This window comes from Pan paniscus, chromosome 12, assembly GCF_029289425.2.
Source record: "Pan paniscus chromosome 12, NHGRI_mPanPan1-v2.0_pri, whole genome shotgun sequence".
NCBI lineage: Eukaryota > Metazoa > Chordata > Mammalia > Primates > Hominidae > Pan > Pan paniscus.
Window position 1 is genome coordinate 59,069,915 of NC_073261.2, and position 17,083 is coordinate 59,086,997.

A 17,083-nucleotide genomic window follows, 5' to 3' on the forward strand; every position below is an offset into this window, starting at 1 on the left:
TTTTAAGAGGTTCTCCATCTCAATTTTCAATTATCCACCTTTAATCCTAGCAAAGAACTTTCTCTACAAAAGACCCCTAAGCTGCCATCATTCCCTCAGAGAAAATTATTCTCCAATCTTCCCCTCAATTTCTTCTTGTAAACATTGAGCCTTTGATGCTCTTCCCAGAGAGTTGTTAGCCTTTTGTCTCTTCTTCCATATGAATGGGCTTTTGCAATCAGACTTGAGTATAATCTTGAGTTGAACTCAATGAACAAATGATTTCTGCACTGCTGTTGTATTTATAACTCTGTAGTGGAAAAAAAGGGGTTTATAATCTGTTTTCACTACTGAAAACAGGTTAAGCAAGGGTCTGCTGCTATTAATCTTACTCCAGGAGCACTACCTTATTTTTCAGATAGGTACATAAAAAATCAACTCAAGAAAACGTTTCTTGAATGAAGCGAAGTGTTTTGTAGCTCCAGCTATAGATTTAGATGCCCTAGCTCGCCCCATTTGGGAATATTCTCTTCCAGGCTATAATTTCTTCCTTCTTTTTCATAAGACTGGAGGAGGGAGAGTCAGTTACAAATTTGGTTATAACATAACTGCAAATAACCATGTTGTCAGGTAACTTCTCTTTCATGTGATAGAATACATTGGTTTGAAAACATATCAGAAAATATTTTACTGAGATCTTTCAGAAAAAAAAAAAAGTTGTAAGACACACTTGCCCATACCTTTTTGGAACAATTTATTCCTTGCTAAAGTATCTGCTTATTGCTATACAGATGCAGTCTGAGAGATTAAAAAATTAAAACCATCAATATGTCCTACGTAAAAGCAAATGAGCTTCTCAGGCTTTAGAGGACTTTTATATATGTGGATTTTTTGTAGGCTAATTTAAATATTAATAAAAAGATAAGAGAATTGATCCGAATGTCTTTATTCTTATACTCATAAGCCAAATTCTGCACATTGGTTCAGAAATAATGAACCTTTAACCAATTCTAAACATCCCCATTCTAATTATTTACTTGAAGTGCTTTTAAAGATTGCATCTAAGCATGCAGTGATTGAAACAAATGTTTTTGTAAGTTTTTTTCTATAATGTCCCCCATTTTTACAAATGTTTAGAATATTTAGAAATATTTCAGATGTTTTGGGATGTTCTTGTTGCTATTCATTGGCAAGAGATGAGATGATTAATAACAAACTGTTGGATCACCTAGTTCTCCAGTTGGTCCTTCACATTTGTGGTACAGGTCAGGATGTCTAAGAGAATAGTGAAACATACTCACACCTATTATCCCTGCAGGAGGAAGGCTGCAAAGGCAGGACGAATCCCACTCAAGCCACCATCCATACAAATCCACTGGCTTTGGCATGATGTTTCCTCTCTTAATATGTTTCACTGAAGACTGATATTAACAGCATTCTGCCAGGAAAACAGTAAAGGACTGTGTCAGAATAAAGAAGACTAAAGAGAAATGACAGCTGAATTCAGGGCATGACCCATGACATTTGATTTTTTTGACCATAAAAATAGTATTGAAATCTGAATAAAGTCTATAAATTAGATAAGAGTATTATAGCAATGTTAGTTTTCTGATTTTGGTAATCTTTTGTTGTTTCATTGGGGAATTTCTTCTTTATTAGAAAGAAACACAAGTATTTAAAAATAAAGGGGTTTCATGACTGTAACTTATTCTCAAATGATTAGAAAACTCAGAATCTATTAAAAATATGTGCATATATACATACATATATACACAGAGATATACATGTGTATATAAGGCATAGACATTCCATGTATGTCTGTGCATATACACACAAAGAGATAGATACAGCAAATGTAGTAAAATGTTAACATTTGGGGAATGAGGATGAAGGCTGTATGAGAATTCTTAGAGCTATTCTAAATACTCCTTTTTTAATAATTAGGTTGGTGAAAAATAAAAACTCTTTACTATGAGTCTGAAATTTTGGCAAGATATCTAGTTAAAAGAAAAGAAAAAAATCCCAGCTTGCATGTTTTTGAGAGGGGAACAGGTGGCTCAGAAGCAATAGGATAGCAGGAAAAATGCAACCAAATATGGGAAACTGTAGACATTATTAAAAATTAATAAACACTATTAGTCTACATATTCTTATATGATTGTATTTCAAAACCTAAAACTAAATTTTCACTTAGGAAAATATGTTAAATGAATGAGAACAAACCCACCCAGGAAGTTGGAAGTAGTAAATTCTGTAGTGTTTTCTCTGTAGTTGTTGACAAATGCCAACCTGGCTTTAGTGTATACACAGAATGATTCCGTTTATTTTTATGAGTGTTGATACTTTCCAGATGTTTGTTTTATTAACCTACCTAATTTTCTTCTTTCTAGTAATGAAAGCACTGGGTCTTGTTAATTTCAGAGCAAACAGCAAATGCATAGTGGATTCTTACAGATATGTTTCCTCATTACGTTTGCTAATTTTTATGAAACATTAAACAGATTAAATAATGGGAAATAATTCTACTACTTTATATTTTACCAAATCTTCCTGTCAAAAGAAATATTTTTCGTCTTTGTATCAGACACTGCTTACTCAGTATATATATTTCCCGCAAGACCTCTCTTCCTGACCACAGATCCATGTGCTTCAGGGCAAACAACATCATTCCTAGTTCCAGGAGGCAGAGCTTTTCTAATCCAATCACAGTGATTCTACACCCTAACAGTGACTAGTTTAGGAATTGGCATATAACTCATTTTTAGCAAAGGAAATTTGCTAATCAGGATTTAAGGGACACTTAGTAGACTCCTGAGAAAGAGACCTTTGTTCTTGTCACTATGATGCTGGATGTGACACCTGGATCTGTGCAGCCCTCATAGGACAAAGCTGATGAGGGATGGGAGAGTGGAAAGATGGAGAGAATCTGAATCCCCAGTGACAGTGATAAGCTGCTGAATCAACCAGCCCTGGCACTGTGATTACATTTGGACTTGCAGATATTATTGACTATTATGCCTGGAAATTTGTGTTTTTTGAAGGTGAATACATACTGATTTTTCATTAAGTATTCTGAAAGTTTTCTACAAAAAATTTAAATATCATGATTATTAAAAAGCTAGTGAGATTTATCAAGCCAATTAGATGATACAGGCTTTTGTATTTTATTTAAACCAAGCATAGAAATACGTATTTCTTGAGTCATAGTCACAATCTCATTCATTTTCTGAGATGTATATTAACAGTTTAGAATGAGAAATTTATGAGAAAGAAGATAAAGGAATTCTGGCTGTAAAGTGAAAGTAATATTTACCTACTTCATAAAGTGATAGTGAGAACTGAATGAGTTATATTGAAAGCTCATAGAGCAGTGGCCGGCAGGTTGTGAGTTCAACAATTATTATTAACAATAGCAATTATAATTATTATTCTTTTTTGTGGCTTTTGTTGCTAAAATACTTGCTATCTTAATTTTAATTGTCTTTATTTTAAGTAACAGACTCTCTGAGAAGCAATGAATACCTCCAGTGAATTCAACTGGAGAATTTTGGGGAATAAATGTTATAATTTCTAATTCTTCAATGAAAAAACTGAATCATAGGATGGGACTTTCTATGCAACATCTTCAAATACACTCTTGATCATCACATGGATACCAAGTCCAATATAGCATCATTTAAAAATTTGAAGGGTACCAAGGTATACTCCAGTGTGTATCAAACAGTGGGCCATGTTACAATGGTAGATTATGAGGCCAATTTAGTGGGGTTGCAACCATAATTTTAAAGAATTGAATTATTATGGAGTAGGACTGGTAAAATAAGAGTAAATTGCCTGTGTAAAGGTAAATATTGTTTGTGAAACCTTGTTTTGGTAATGTGTGCGTGTATTGGTTTAACTTCTCACTGTGAGTTTTGATTATTGGTAGAGTGGAGAAACAGGGGCTCCATAGCCAGACAAACTTGGCTTCCAATATCATTGGCCTGTTTTACAGAAAAGAGCATGGAACTGTGCCTACAAGCTAACAGGCACTCAAAACAATGTCCCTTCTTTCCTGCCTCTGTCCACAGGCTGCCCCCACCTTCTCCAGTGTGGACTTGAAGTTTTGGAACCACAGAGTAATGCAACACTGACATTACACACAAGGTGTCCTTAAACAAACAGGTATCACTGTGTCATATTACAAATTCATCCAAGCTCGACACACCAGGAGCTCTGTGAGTGATCTGGGTTCTGAAGCAAGGAAAATCAATTGTATTTAAACAACGAAAAATAACGTCTCCTGAGCTGCTCATAGCCAAGAAATCACTCTGGCCCCATTCTTAAAATAACAGGTATTTGGGTAGAACTATTGATTGTTTTCACTTTTGTTGCCTTAACAGAATGACGCATCATCCATAAAAAATGTGAATGTGAGGACGGTGGGACCATCCTGGCACACTGAGCAGCAGGGACCTCCGAGCCCTCAGATGTCATCCAGCCAGGTGTGTGGGGGCCACTCGCCATGCACAGCTTCTCTCAGCAGAGGTGAGCTAAGAGGAGGGAGAGGATAAATGTGTTATCACATGCTGCCCATTGCTTATTACACAGGGAGCCCACATCTCCAAGTCCAGTGCATTTACTTGATATGACTTACCTTAGTTCCTTTTTTACCCGGGTGGAATGCTCAGGGGGAGGAACCGAAACACATTATTTGGTTTCACTGACATAATATTGAGCAGAAAAAGACGAATTCTCCTTCCCACCTCCTTTCCTTCTCTTCTTTTCTTCTTCTTCGTCTTCCTCCTCCTTCCCTTCCCCCTTCCTTTTCTTCTTTAATAAAACATCCATTTATGTACCAGAACTTAGTGAAACTGCTGAGGTAGTCAAGGCTGTAAATTGAACCAGTCCCTTTTACCTCCAGAAAATATGAACGCATCCTTCTGCCACGGGGCTGGCACACATGGCGGGATTATGCTACCGTTAACAGGAAGGCAGGAAAGTACATTATCACTTCAGGGCTGTCATTACCAGAGGGTTTCGCTGTGAACTATAGCATTCAGGGCAAGGCAGGCAGTGGAAAAGGGGGGCTGGGTGGGCAGGGAAGAAAAAAAGAAAATGTTGTTGTTGTTTTTCTTCCCTTAACAGGCTGACCAGAATGGTGGTGATATGAAGAGTTGGGGAATTCGACTTGAATACAAAACATAATACTCCTTTCACTTAAAAAGGTGATGACAACAGCTACCTCCTTCCATTATCCTGTAGGTACATATTTGGAAAAAGACAGGCTCAGCCACACCTGATGGCTTCAGCTAATCAATTCATGTGCATCTTAAATCTGTCAAGACAAGATCACCTATTTAGTGTTAAGCTTAAAGGGATATATTTTGTGCCAGTGAAATCTCAAAGAAATCAGTTCACTACACATTTTTTTTTTCTTGCTCCTCATAGAACAAACCCATTTTAAGATTATTTTTCCTCCTTGGTATAAATTTTAAAATTTATTTTAAACAAATCACTTATTTAATATCATAAATTACAGCAATAAAATGACCAAGAGATGAGAGTGCGTTTGACTTTTTAGGTTAGTTCATAAAACAGTTGCAAAGTTCTATATCTAAGTAGCATTATTGCCATCTTATAACGGCAGAACTTGGGGATAGGCAGTGGAGCGAAGTTCAGAATCTTGGGCTTTGTTTTCTTCAGTCCTTGTTGCTTAGCACAGATACTGAACTCTTAGAGAAGTTACAATCATTTTTAATCCGTTTCTTCACAGTCTGTTTTTTGTCTGGATTCTGTTGTACAGCATAACAGATAAGCAGATCCCTAATGAGTTCAGAGCCAGCCAGTTAGTTCCTGGATATGTTACAGGTCCTTGTTAATCCAGTTAGGTATAGCAGGTTACTCATTTTTCCCATTTCTGCCCTTCACCTTGCCCTCCACTAAGATTTCTAATTTTATTGCAGAAAGATCTACCTTTTAGCAATGAAGAAATCATTGTTATTATTTTTAAAAAGCAATAGTGGTGAGAGTAATTCTAGGCAAAGTATTACAGAAAAAGTAAACAGCATGAGATGGTGGTTCTACGATTCCCTACAAGACCATCTGTTTTCCCAATGAAAAATCTAGTGCTTCCTCGAGTTATGTTTTAAAAGGCTTAAGCAATCATTCAGATAATCAGACTTCATTGCTATGAAATTTCATCAAAGTGTACTCAATCCTTGAACTCATATCTGGGTCCATTTTGCCAATCAGATAAAACTTCCTAGGCTTTTTCCTAGAGGCATGAGTGGTTAACTTGATCTTATTGCACTGCAACAGATTTTGTGCTACACATCATTTTTCATAAAAGCTATTTGTTGTGTTAGGAGAACTCCAGAGAGACTGCTTGTTAGAATAGATTTTGGGGGTGGGGGTGGGCCAGCGCTGGTTCTGCTTTGTCACTTTGGACCAAATGAAAGTTCTTAGAAATTCTTAAAAATTAACCTCAGAGGACATGAGGAGGCAAAAAGGTGATACAGAGGAAATTAGTGTCTTGATAAGTAAAGATGTTATTTCTCATGAACAGACCAATAATTATTTTAAAAAAAACCCAAAGAAATCTATAATTTGGAAGCACTGAATTCCTTTGTCTTAAGATTGTCACTTGCTTCTTCTTTCAGTTGGCATAGGGGTTAAAGCCACCTGACTCTTTTTTTTTTTTCCTTTGTAAAGGTCAGCCAACGCATGCCCACTCTTGTCCACATGAGCACAAACAGCCTTTGCGTTGAAAAAGCACTAGGTGGTGCCCATTTTCTTTGCTGGTGAAAGGGCTGGATTCCCCAAGGGAGTCACTCTGGGCAAGTTCATCAGGCCCTGGCCCACATAGCACAGTGCACTTCTCTCACAGATGACCAGGAGCATGGTGTCACAGTCTGTCCCTTCCCTGATGCATCCTGGGGCTTGCCTGTTTTAGGACAGAGCTTTGATTTGGGGATACAGTGTTTTTACATGTGAGGATAGGAGTAGAGGAGGGTGGTGGCAAAAAGCTTCGAGTGTTCCCTTTGAAAATGAAAGATAAGAGGAATAAAGGCTGCAACACTGCCATCTGCATTTGTAAAAAGTCGTAGTATATCTCTGCCAAGGCTCTCCTCCTGCCAGATCATCTGGACAATGCAGTGCACATGCTAATTTTATTTTTTCCCACTTTTGCCTGTAATCAAACTGTGAAAATAAGGAAAATGAAGGTTAATCTTAAATTTCAATTTGTTTCTTCACAAAAATAATTATTTGTTAAATAAAGCATGGCTAAATTGAAGATTTTGCATGCCCATGTCTCTCCCCAATACCTACCATTTGAAGAGGTGGCTCTATACTACTGAGTTCTTTCCTTTAAAAAAAAATCTTATTAGGCACGCTTAACAGATTGTTGCTTTGTGTTCAAGGAGAGCAGATAACTGGCTAAGAAGATTTTTTTTTTTCCAGAATAATTTTATCCAGGCGATATACCCATCGGATCTGTTTTAGAATGTAGAACTGTTTAGAAAGTTTTTGTTCTTGTAAAGATCTGGTGGCAGCAATTGAGCATAATCATGTTATTGTCATAAAAAGAAAAGAAGAAAAGAATATAACAATTTTTTTCTAGTAGACATATGTCTTGTCTATCTATAACCTATTCCCTGAAATTTGGCCTAGTAGAGTTAGTTTGTTCAAATATATTTATTTTGTTTTAGAGAAAGCAAGAAAATTGTTTTTTTGAATGCCAGAGAAATAGATTCTTGTAGTAAAATCTGAATCTTGTTTCACAGGTTGGTGAACCATACTCCAACAGAAAGGGGAAATAAGACTGTAAGTAGTTTTAAAAAGTTGAACTAAGAGAAAAGCTTTATTATGAAATTATGAGGATTATTTCTGTGCACTGGCTGCCCCGTCATATGTCATGGCATGTGGCGGGTTGACTGCTCATTAATTCTATTTATATCAGTATGATAATCCACCCCACTGAGTATGCATGTGTTAAAATATTCATAAATTATGTTTATTGTGACCAAATATACATTCAATGCCAAAAGAAGACCATTATTTAAAGACAAAACTAGTCAACAGTCAAACAAGCAAAGCCTTTTTACTGTCAGTCCAGTACATTATGTTTTATCAAATTCACATGAATTGCTTCTCCTTCCAGTACCCCATAAGGTATGTTTATCCTTTGTTTTTAAACTATGCAAAGAAATAGACTTCACTGAAAGGAACAGATTTGGAAAACAAAAGCTGTTACATGATCTCAGACTAATAATAACATCGGCTGGAAGAAACCATCTAGGGAAATGCACTTTTGGCTTCCAAAATTATTTGATCCCTAATATACCCTTGACTTGAATTTGATGGCATTTCATAAAATCATAGACTAAGTTAAATAAAGCAGCTAACTTTTTTTGATAAACTAGGCTGCCAATAGAATTTTAAGTTTGTACATTTTTTGTTTGAAAACAAAAAAAGGATAGTTAAGAAAATCTAGAAGGTTGAGAATTGAGACCAGTAATTAAACTATACTGCGGCAGACCGTTTTGGAACTTATTACTTCCAAATGAAGCAATCCTTAACTACTCTGTTTTGAATGATTCCAGGAAGTTGAAAAAACTGAGGTGATTATTCTTTTTACAGGCTGCTTATGCAGCAACACAGCACAGTTGAAAAGTTTGAATTCCTTGTCAAAATCCAAAGTGGTTTTAGTTAAAATATATTGCCTAACTTACCCAATTCATCATATTCTGAATTGAAGCCATGAAAACATCTAGGATTATTAATTATGAGGACCATACTTCAGATTTAACCAAAATAGTGATCATTTTAAAAAGTGACCTGTATGCTGGCTTAATAGTCTACTTGTAATATCCTCCAGGAAACTGTTAAAAATTTCAAAACTTAAATTATACTTGAAAGGACTTTTTTTCTAAATCAAAACAATAAGTGAGGAGTAAAACAAAATAGAAAATTCTGAATTTATTTCGTTGTCACCATATGCTTATTTTAAAGAAGAACACAACATTTAGAGAACAAATTAAATTTAGAGAACAACATTTAGAGAACAAATTAATTTAGAGTAAAAATTAAATGTTTTTCTCATGTCGCCAATACTTACTATAGGACTGAAGTCATCACTTAAATTGCATGTTAATTTCAAGTAAGATTTTTTTTTTCCTGTATAATGACACCATTATAGAATGTTTTACTTTCTACTTTTCCTTGGAAGAAAAATGTCTTTACTTCTATACAATCTTTTAAGAAACCTAAACAGTATGGCAACCTGAACAGGTATAGGAAATCTCTCCAGGGAAATAATTCAAAATGTGGAAAAAGCCGTGTATATAAAAATTTTCTTTATAACATTGTTTATAATAGCAAACATTGGAAGGCATTTTAATATCTAGCAGTGGAAGCTTGGTTAGGAAAAGATGACAACATTCATTTGATGAAATATTATGCAGTCAATAAAATTGGTATAAAGCAGTATGAGAAATATGGGATAAAATACCAAGTTAAAAAAGGATACAAGATGAAGGTGTAGCATGATTATAATAATTTTAACACATGCAAACAAAACACTAAAAGAGGATGCACAAAAGTGTTAATCATCAAATTGAAGACTGAAATGGATTTTTTAACCCTCTTTTCATACTTTTATTATGTTCTCATGTAATTTAAAATGCATTTTAGAATTTCAAAATTATTATCAGTAATCAATTTATACTTTTTCTTTAGATGTCATAAATAATCACCATAGATTTCTGAGGGGAAAAATTAGACAACTCCAATTTCCAAAGATGTTAATTTTAAAACCAGTATCTCAATGTGTGGTTTTAGTATTCAAACCTAATTTGATTTCTGTGGAATCATAGTGCACTTATATTTTATTAAATAATAATTCCCTCTTTTATTAAAAAAATCCTGCTTATTATATTTAACTCTAAACGACAGCTTTTTTGCCTCTCAGTTCTCAAAAACCCTGAGCAGCCATTTCAGAAAACAAAACAAAAGAAAACCCCACATATCAAAACACCACAAAACCCTCTCATTAAGCTCTCTGCAAAGTTTGAGATGTACTTTCATGTGAATCTTGGCCTCTGTACAGCACTGCTACACAATCATTTTCATCTGAGATTTGAACATATTGGAAGAACTAGAGCCTTCCTTTCTTTTATCCTGTCATTTCCCCCCCTGGAAGTGATGGGCATATGGCAGGCACCCTCCCTAGATTCTCAAACAACAGGAGGGACCTGATTTCAATTCCTACATCCTGTCATCAGTGACTCTCGGGATATTTTGTTCTTGCAAGGCTAAGGATGTGATTTGAATTTGCCATACGGACAGAGCTTAATGCGATGCCATTTTTACCACTGGCGCCCTCAATCAGTTAATTAAACATGATATAAATCACCACATGTATTTGTTAAGTAAGATTAATATGGCAAAGTCAAAGTAAAAAATGAGGAATCCTCCCCATCCTAGGAGTGTGAATCACTGATAGGAAGATTACACTTTTGGAAACTCAATACTTTTGAGCAGGCTTTGTTGGTTTAATCCCTCAGACTGCTTTGTGCAACTTGAAACCTAGAGCTGTCATCTTTAGCCAAAATTTCAGCCATAACTTCCTCAGCTTTCACCCCATTATTGAAATCAGCATTCACAATACTTAACAAAGATCAAACCTTTCAGCGGACCACAGGGCAGCCTCTTACCACCTGGGACACCAGAAACATGTTTAATAAATATTTCATTTTGTTTTAACATGAAGACTCCCTGGTTTCAATTTTTTTTTTCTTTCCTGGGGAGCTAAGGGCTACCACCAAGCTGCACATTCCGTCACTATGGTCAGTTAGGTTTATAGCCTTAATAAAAGGATTTGCCCCCCTTCACATGCTAGGGAGCCTTGTTAAACCACAGCAATTATAGAAACACAAGATAGGTGCTCTGCAAAGATCAAAGCTCACTTAAAGACAGCTCTGTAGGAATTTGGAGCTCTCTTTGAAAAGTGCTCAGTTTACAAAGTATAGAGGTATTAAACCCTAGGAATTAAAAACTTATTTTAGAATAATGTTTAAAGTCTGACAGTAGTTAATATGGGATCTCCTTCAGCCACTCTTTGTGTATTATTTCTAGTATCTATTCACGGCATACCTATAATAGCTCCAAAGGAACCATTACGCTCAGAAGACATACGCATATGATGGATCCTTAATACCAAATGCATTACCTACTCAGTAGGTACATTTTAACCTCAATATCCCAGCTCAGGGACAGGGTAGAAAATAGCATGTAAATTTCTTTAGGAGGAAAAAAATGCAGCATGCCTGGGTCTTCAGCTTTGTGGCTCAGTGGAATCCCTAGAGGCTGCTTTCCATGCAGGAGGGATAGGTGATGGCCTGTGCTGGGCTGCACCAGGTCACTTTAGCATCTGGCCTTTTGGGCTGCCGCGCAACTCACCCAACTCTAATTGGATGTTGAAGTACCCAGTCTTAAGCATTGTAATGTTTCCTCTACCTCTGTAGATTGTATCATTCATCCAGAAACACACACACACACACACACACACACACACACACACACACACACACACACACACACACACACACAGAGTAATGCATGTGGACTCCATTTCAGAAAAAGAATGCTAAACCCCGAGTGGCCTAAACTTAATTGTGTGGCTATGGGAGCTTTTGGGTGACAAAGGGTCTGCAAGCCAAATAATTACTTTTGTGTGCAGCATCTTACAACAGGGCAGTATAAATGGGCTCAGCCTGGGATTTTGAACTCTGTGCTTCAGCCTCGGAAAATGAGTTATTTAAAAGCAGCTATTGCCAGGAACATTTTAATATCTATTTAGAGAAAACTATTTGGGGTTTTTGGTGTCCAGGAGTCTTTAGCTTTGAAACATGTAGGTATAAATGCAAACCCCTCATTTTACGTCAGCATATCCATTTTAAATGAAAGGTTGTAATGATGATAAAAATAAGAGCTAATATTTGTTGACTGCTTGCTATTTGCCAGGCTATATGCCCAGTACGTTACATGGAGTATTACATTTAATCTTCATGACAACCCTATGAGATAGGTTCTATTATCGTATTTATTTTCTAGACGAGGAGACTGTGGCTCAGAGGGGCAAAGATCACATCACTAGTAAGAGGTGGGGTTGTGATTTTAATCTGGGTTATATGACCCTAGAAGCCATGCTTTTACAGCCTGTTACTATCTGATTTGAAGTTTATTTTGTGCTGTGATCTAAAGTTTCTATTTTATGGTTTCTTTTTATTTAGCTGTAACTTTTAAGAGAATTCAAATCCTTGAAAATAAAGGTAACAGAGTCTATTTTTCCTAATTAGCTTTCTGCTTTTAATTTTAGTGTTAAATGGGTAATGTAACTTCAGGTTTTGTGTTTCTAATAATTTATTTTGGAAAATGCCATACCCCAAGAGTTACCTGAAAGAGTTTCATGATAGAAACTCTTTTTATTTGCCTTGGAATCACCATTTTATAATTAATCTAAGAGAATGCCCTCATTGAAAATAGAAGCAATCAATTATCTTGTTTGCCTTCCCTTTGAATAAAGCTTTTCCTTTGACTAGTTCAAGATTCTGATACGTTGTTTAATGTGAAAGAGATGTTCCAGATTTAGAAGTATTATAGTGCAGCATGAGTCAGATAGGCCTGAATTAGAATCTTGGATTCACCAAGTTTTGGTTCTGTCATCTTGGGCAACTATTTCAATTCTCTTAATCCTATCAGATTATTATTGGTAATACAAAAAAATAATGCCGATCATACAGTGTTATTACGAAAACTTTATGAAATATATATGTGTAAATATATATATATATGTCTGTTTTCTGAGCATAATAGTTCTATTTCAAGGGCCCCCTTGATGTCCAACTATCAAGCAAAGCCCCACCAAGATGAGTGAGTTCCCCTGTGTTCACAGTTTCAGGCCTTAGCAGACATGGTTAAAGTGCTTCCTGACAATACCAACACTAGAGCTTGATCCAGGCCTCAAAATAAGGCCCTTTTTTTCCCAGTAGAGTTCCAAACTGTGAAAACAGCATTTCTGCAGCCTTTCAGAGACGGAGTCTTGCTCTGTCGCCCAGGCTGGAGTGCAGTGGCGCAATCTCGCCTCACTGCAAGCTCCGCCTCCTGGGTTCACGCCATTCTCCTGCCTCGGCCTCCCGACTAGCTGGGACTACAGGCGCCCGCCACTACGCCCGGCTAATTTTTTTGTATTTTTAGTCGAGATGGGGTTTCACCGTGTTAGCCAGGATGATCTCCATCTCCGGACCTCATGATCTGCCCACCTCGGCCTCCCAGAGTGCTGGGATTACAGGTGTGAGCCACCGCGCCCAGTCAAATCTAGATTATTAACACAGTCAAAGGGAAGGGAGAAGAATATATATACATATATATGTATGTAGATGTGTGTGTATATATACACATATATAGAATATTTGTGAGCTATACATATATATGTGTGTGTATGTGTATATATATGAATATATACATAATGCCTCCCTTTGTTGAAATAGCAGGAAAAGTTCCAATTTTAGTTTTTAGATGATAAACTTAGTTTTAAGAATTTTCTATCGAGCTATCTTTTGTGGATTGTCAGATCTCATTTGAACAAATATCTCAACTCACTGCTCGGCAACAACATATGTCATCCTGACCTTTTAAGACCTTGTAACCCACCACTCCAAGATAGGCTGCTTCCTTCCTAGGCCATGGAGACCTGGCCTGCATGTTTGAATAGCCTCTAGCTTCTTACTGGTACGTAATACATATTAATAATCAATCAATCAATCTGTCACCTTTCATAAACACTAAATTTCTTTCACAGTATAATAACACAGTTGACATTGTATCAAAATTCAAGACTTTTCGAGAGGTCATTTTTATCTTTGATCTATCTGAATATAAGTTTATAGAAACATATAAGCTACCAATATCCTCTTAAAAGGGACTGTTAATGTAAAAAATGTTTATTCTGCCTTTTGACATATTTTCTGTCTTTGCTTTCTTCACTTTTCATAATCTTTCACCGTCTACATGTAATGCTATCAGTGTCTTTAGAAGCGTTATTCAACTTGTAGCATGGCTGCAAGATAAAGGTCTTTAAAAATATCATTTTAGTGAAGTACGAAAAGTTGGCCATCACTGAATAATGGATCAGGATAATTGTGCCATTGCTTCTTACTCAAAGGTTCACCTATCCTACCAGAGTCTGGATGTATGGAAACAACTGGTGTTTAGTCAGAACATTTGCTTTCCTTCTGGGGTTGCCAGATTTCGCAAATAAAAATACATAGTACCAAATTAACATAGACTTTCAGATAAACCATAAGTAATTTTTAGTATAAATATGTCTCATACAATATTTAGGACAGACTTATACTAAAATATTATTCATGGTTTATCTGTCGTTCAGTCTAATTGGGCTTCCTGCATTTTATCTGGCAACTGTATTTCTTTTACCTCTTAAGTTAATAAAATAACAAACTCAGTCTTATTTCCATTAGCTCTTGTGGGATTCAGTACCATGCCATTTGGTGGTGGTGGGAGGAGAGCCCTGCCTTTGCATAAACACCTGGAAGACTTGGAACCAATGGTTGAGAACCAAGTCAGAAGAGATAGTTTTGTAGTCTGTATATCAAACAGCTATAAAGCCACAGTTTGTAATTCAATTTTCTAATTTGCTTTACTCATTTCTCTTAAAGACAAAAGTGAAAACAACTCTTTTAAAATTGTATAGAAAAGCAGACTGCCTATGATATTGTTTTATTCATTATTTATTCTTTCATTCATTCATTCAAAAAATATTTATTGAGGGCCTACTATGTGTCAGGTACTGCATGACAGTTATAGTAATATTTTTAGATTTATGTTATACTTATGTTCAGGTTCAAGGGTATTGTGTGTACCTGGATATTAATGGTGCCTGTTTTGAATAGCAGTGGTTGTAGATGTCTAAGTCATGCTTCCTGCCTTCTAATCAAACAGCAACAGTAGACATCATCTGTACTCCTGACAACTAATAACATATATTTTGTTAGAAGTCTTTTGGTTTTGCCTCGAAAAATAGCTGTATACTTACGCGACGATGTTGTCAATACCTATAGTTTTATAGCTAGAGCTATATCTTTGAAAGGTCCCTGCTTTCCTATAGCACTAAGTTAAATTATGATTCATTCCATATTTTTAGAAACCAGAAGGTCAAAATATTGTTTAGGTATATTGCTTCATCTGCCATATATAAAAAAGACTCCTATCAATTGCCCTTCTTAATTTTTAAGTCATTTTTACCCATTTTGAGGTTATGGAGAATCTTACATGTGTTTGATTGGATTCAGTCAAATAGGCTGTACAGCTTTTACTATGCCTCGTAATTTTTTTCATTACAATAAAAAGCCTTTTAAATCACCACTACTTAGAATTATATTGAAAATACTTGTGATACTTTTATATACAGTGAGTTTAATGCCAGGATGTGAAAGCAAATTGATTGTCGGCAATTCTGTGCTTGAGCACCCCGGAGTAAAAAGAATTACACTAGTAACCCTGGGGACCTCCTGCTCTCAGAAAGACTGTCTGCACTCAGACATCCACTGGCAGGTGAAAAAGAAGGGATTGCCTAATTCTTGTCTGAAATTCTATAAACACATTTTAATTCAGAGAAATAATTTTTGAAGGGAGAAAAAGCACCTCAAGAGACACTTATGTTTAACGTTTTTAATGTAGTAAAATGAGCTGCAAGGAAAGTATGTCATCTTTGCAATAAGCATTTGAAGATCTTCTAAGAGTGACTTAAAGGTAGACAACTTGCCATCTGGAGGTTGTGTGGCTGTGGAAGGCTTGGCTAGATCAGCAGATAAAACCCTCATGGACTTTTTACCTCTGACACCCTGGTCAGAGTGAGAAGTACTTGGGGCTTTTAACAAGAGTCTCTAATGACACATACCTCCATCAGCTTGAAGAGCAGCTGACATGTTTTAGGAGTGACCTTAGACTGTCATGCAAGCATTAGAGAGAATGAATTAATATTTTGGGGAGGGGCCTTTGGTCAGGATTATGATCCCTGAAGAGTCACTCTTGATTCTTCTTTCCCAGATCTTCAAGGTGAAATGTTCAGGAAACCAAAGGGTTATTGGCTTTTCAAGTATGCAGAAAGCAGATGTGTCAGGTTTGATTTCAGAAGGCAGACTAGCTGCATACACTTTTTCACCCTCTCCCACCCCAAGCTAAATTTGACCGGGACAAATATTAAGGAAGGGGACAGAGTGGGAAATAAAAGGCTAAAGTGTATCTGCTGACATGGGCCGTTAATATCTGAAGAGGTCAAAAGGGAAAATCTCTACAGGCTAGCGGGACTGGAGACAATATGGTTCTAAATGGAAGTCAGACCTCACATATGCAAGCAAATTGCTATCAAGGATATGGCCTTGAACAACTTTTTGGGGGAAATTTGTAACACAGTGGCCACAAGCACTCATTGGAAATGAGGCCTCTTACCACCAGTTCCCTTAAAAAGGATGTTTTATCCAAGACATTATCTTGAATTCTCACACCAGCCCTGGCACAGCTCCACAATGTTTAGAGAGGCAGGACTTGCAGAGAGGGTAAGACTGCATACCGTAAGCCCCACAGCTTATCTTCTAATCCCAGCTCAGTCACTTATTAGCTGTGCAACTTCAGGCAAATTATATAATCTCTCTATGCCTCAGTTTCTTTATCTGTACCATGGGAAGGATTGAGTTAATACATATATAATCCTTAGTTACCATCATCATATGCATCTTCCCTTGCTGGATATGAGACTGGAACACTCAGACTGGGGGTTATTTTTGCAGTCATATATGTGCTTAGAAAATAAAAGTGTATAAACATAGATAGACAATGAGAGCATTTTTCAAGGGCATTTGTCAGAATGATGGCTCCTGACTGCAGTGAGGTTCTGACCATCAGCACAGGCATGTTTTAAAGTGTCATGTGTAAGTGTTGTACAAAGATGAGTCCTCAGGAATCATCTGGCCCAACATCTTTCTTTTATGGATAACTGCAGTCCACGGAAATCAGTCCTGAGCCAGGTGTTGGCAGTGCCAGG

General features: G+C 36.5%; 1 long non-coding RNA gene across 2 annotated transcripts in view; it reads left to right on the forward strand.

The window, feature by feature from the left end:
* Positions 1-17,083, forward strand: part of LOC103783712 (uncharacterized) — a 220,410-nt gene that overhangs the window by 65,669 nt on the left and 137,658 nt on the right. Inside the window, exons 3-5 of one of the 2 annotated variants that reach the window (XR_609284.6) lie at positions 4,362-4,506; positions 5,107-5,186; positions 7,746-7,785. This is a non-coding gene — a long non-coding RNA (uncharacterized LOC103783712). The remainder of the gene's footprint in view (positions 1-4,361; positions 4,507-5,106; positions 5,187-7,745; positions 7,786-17,083) is intronic. The other variant, XR_010109201.1, reaches the window with a different exon arrangement.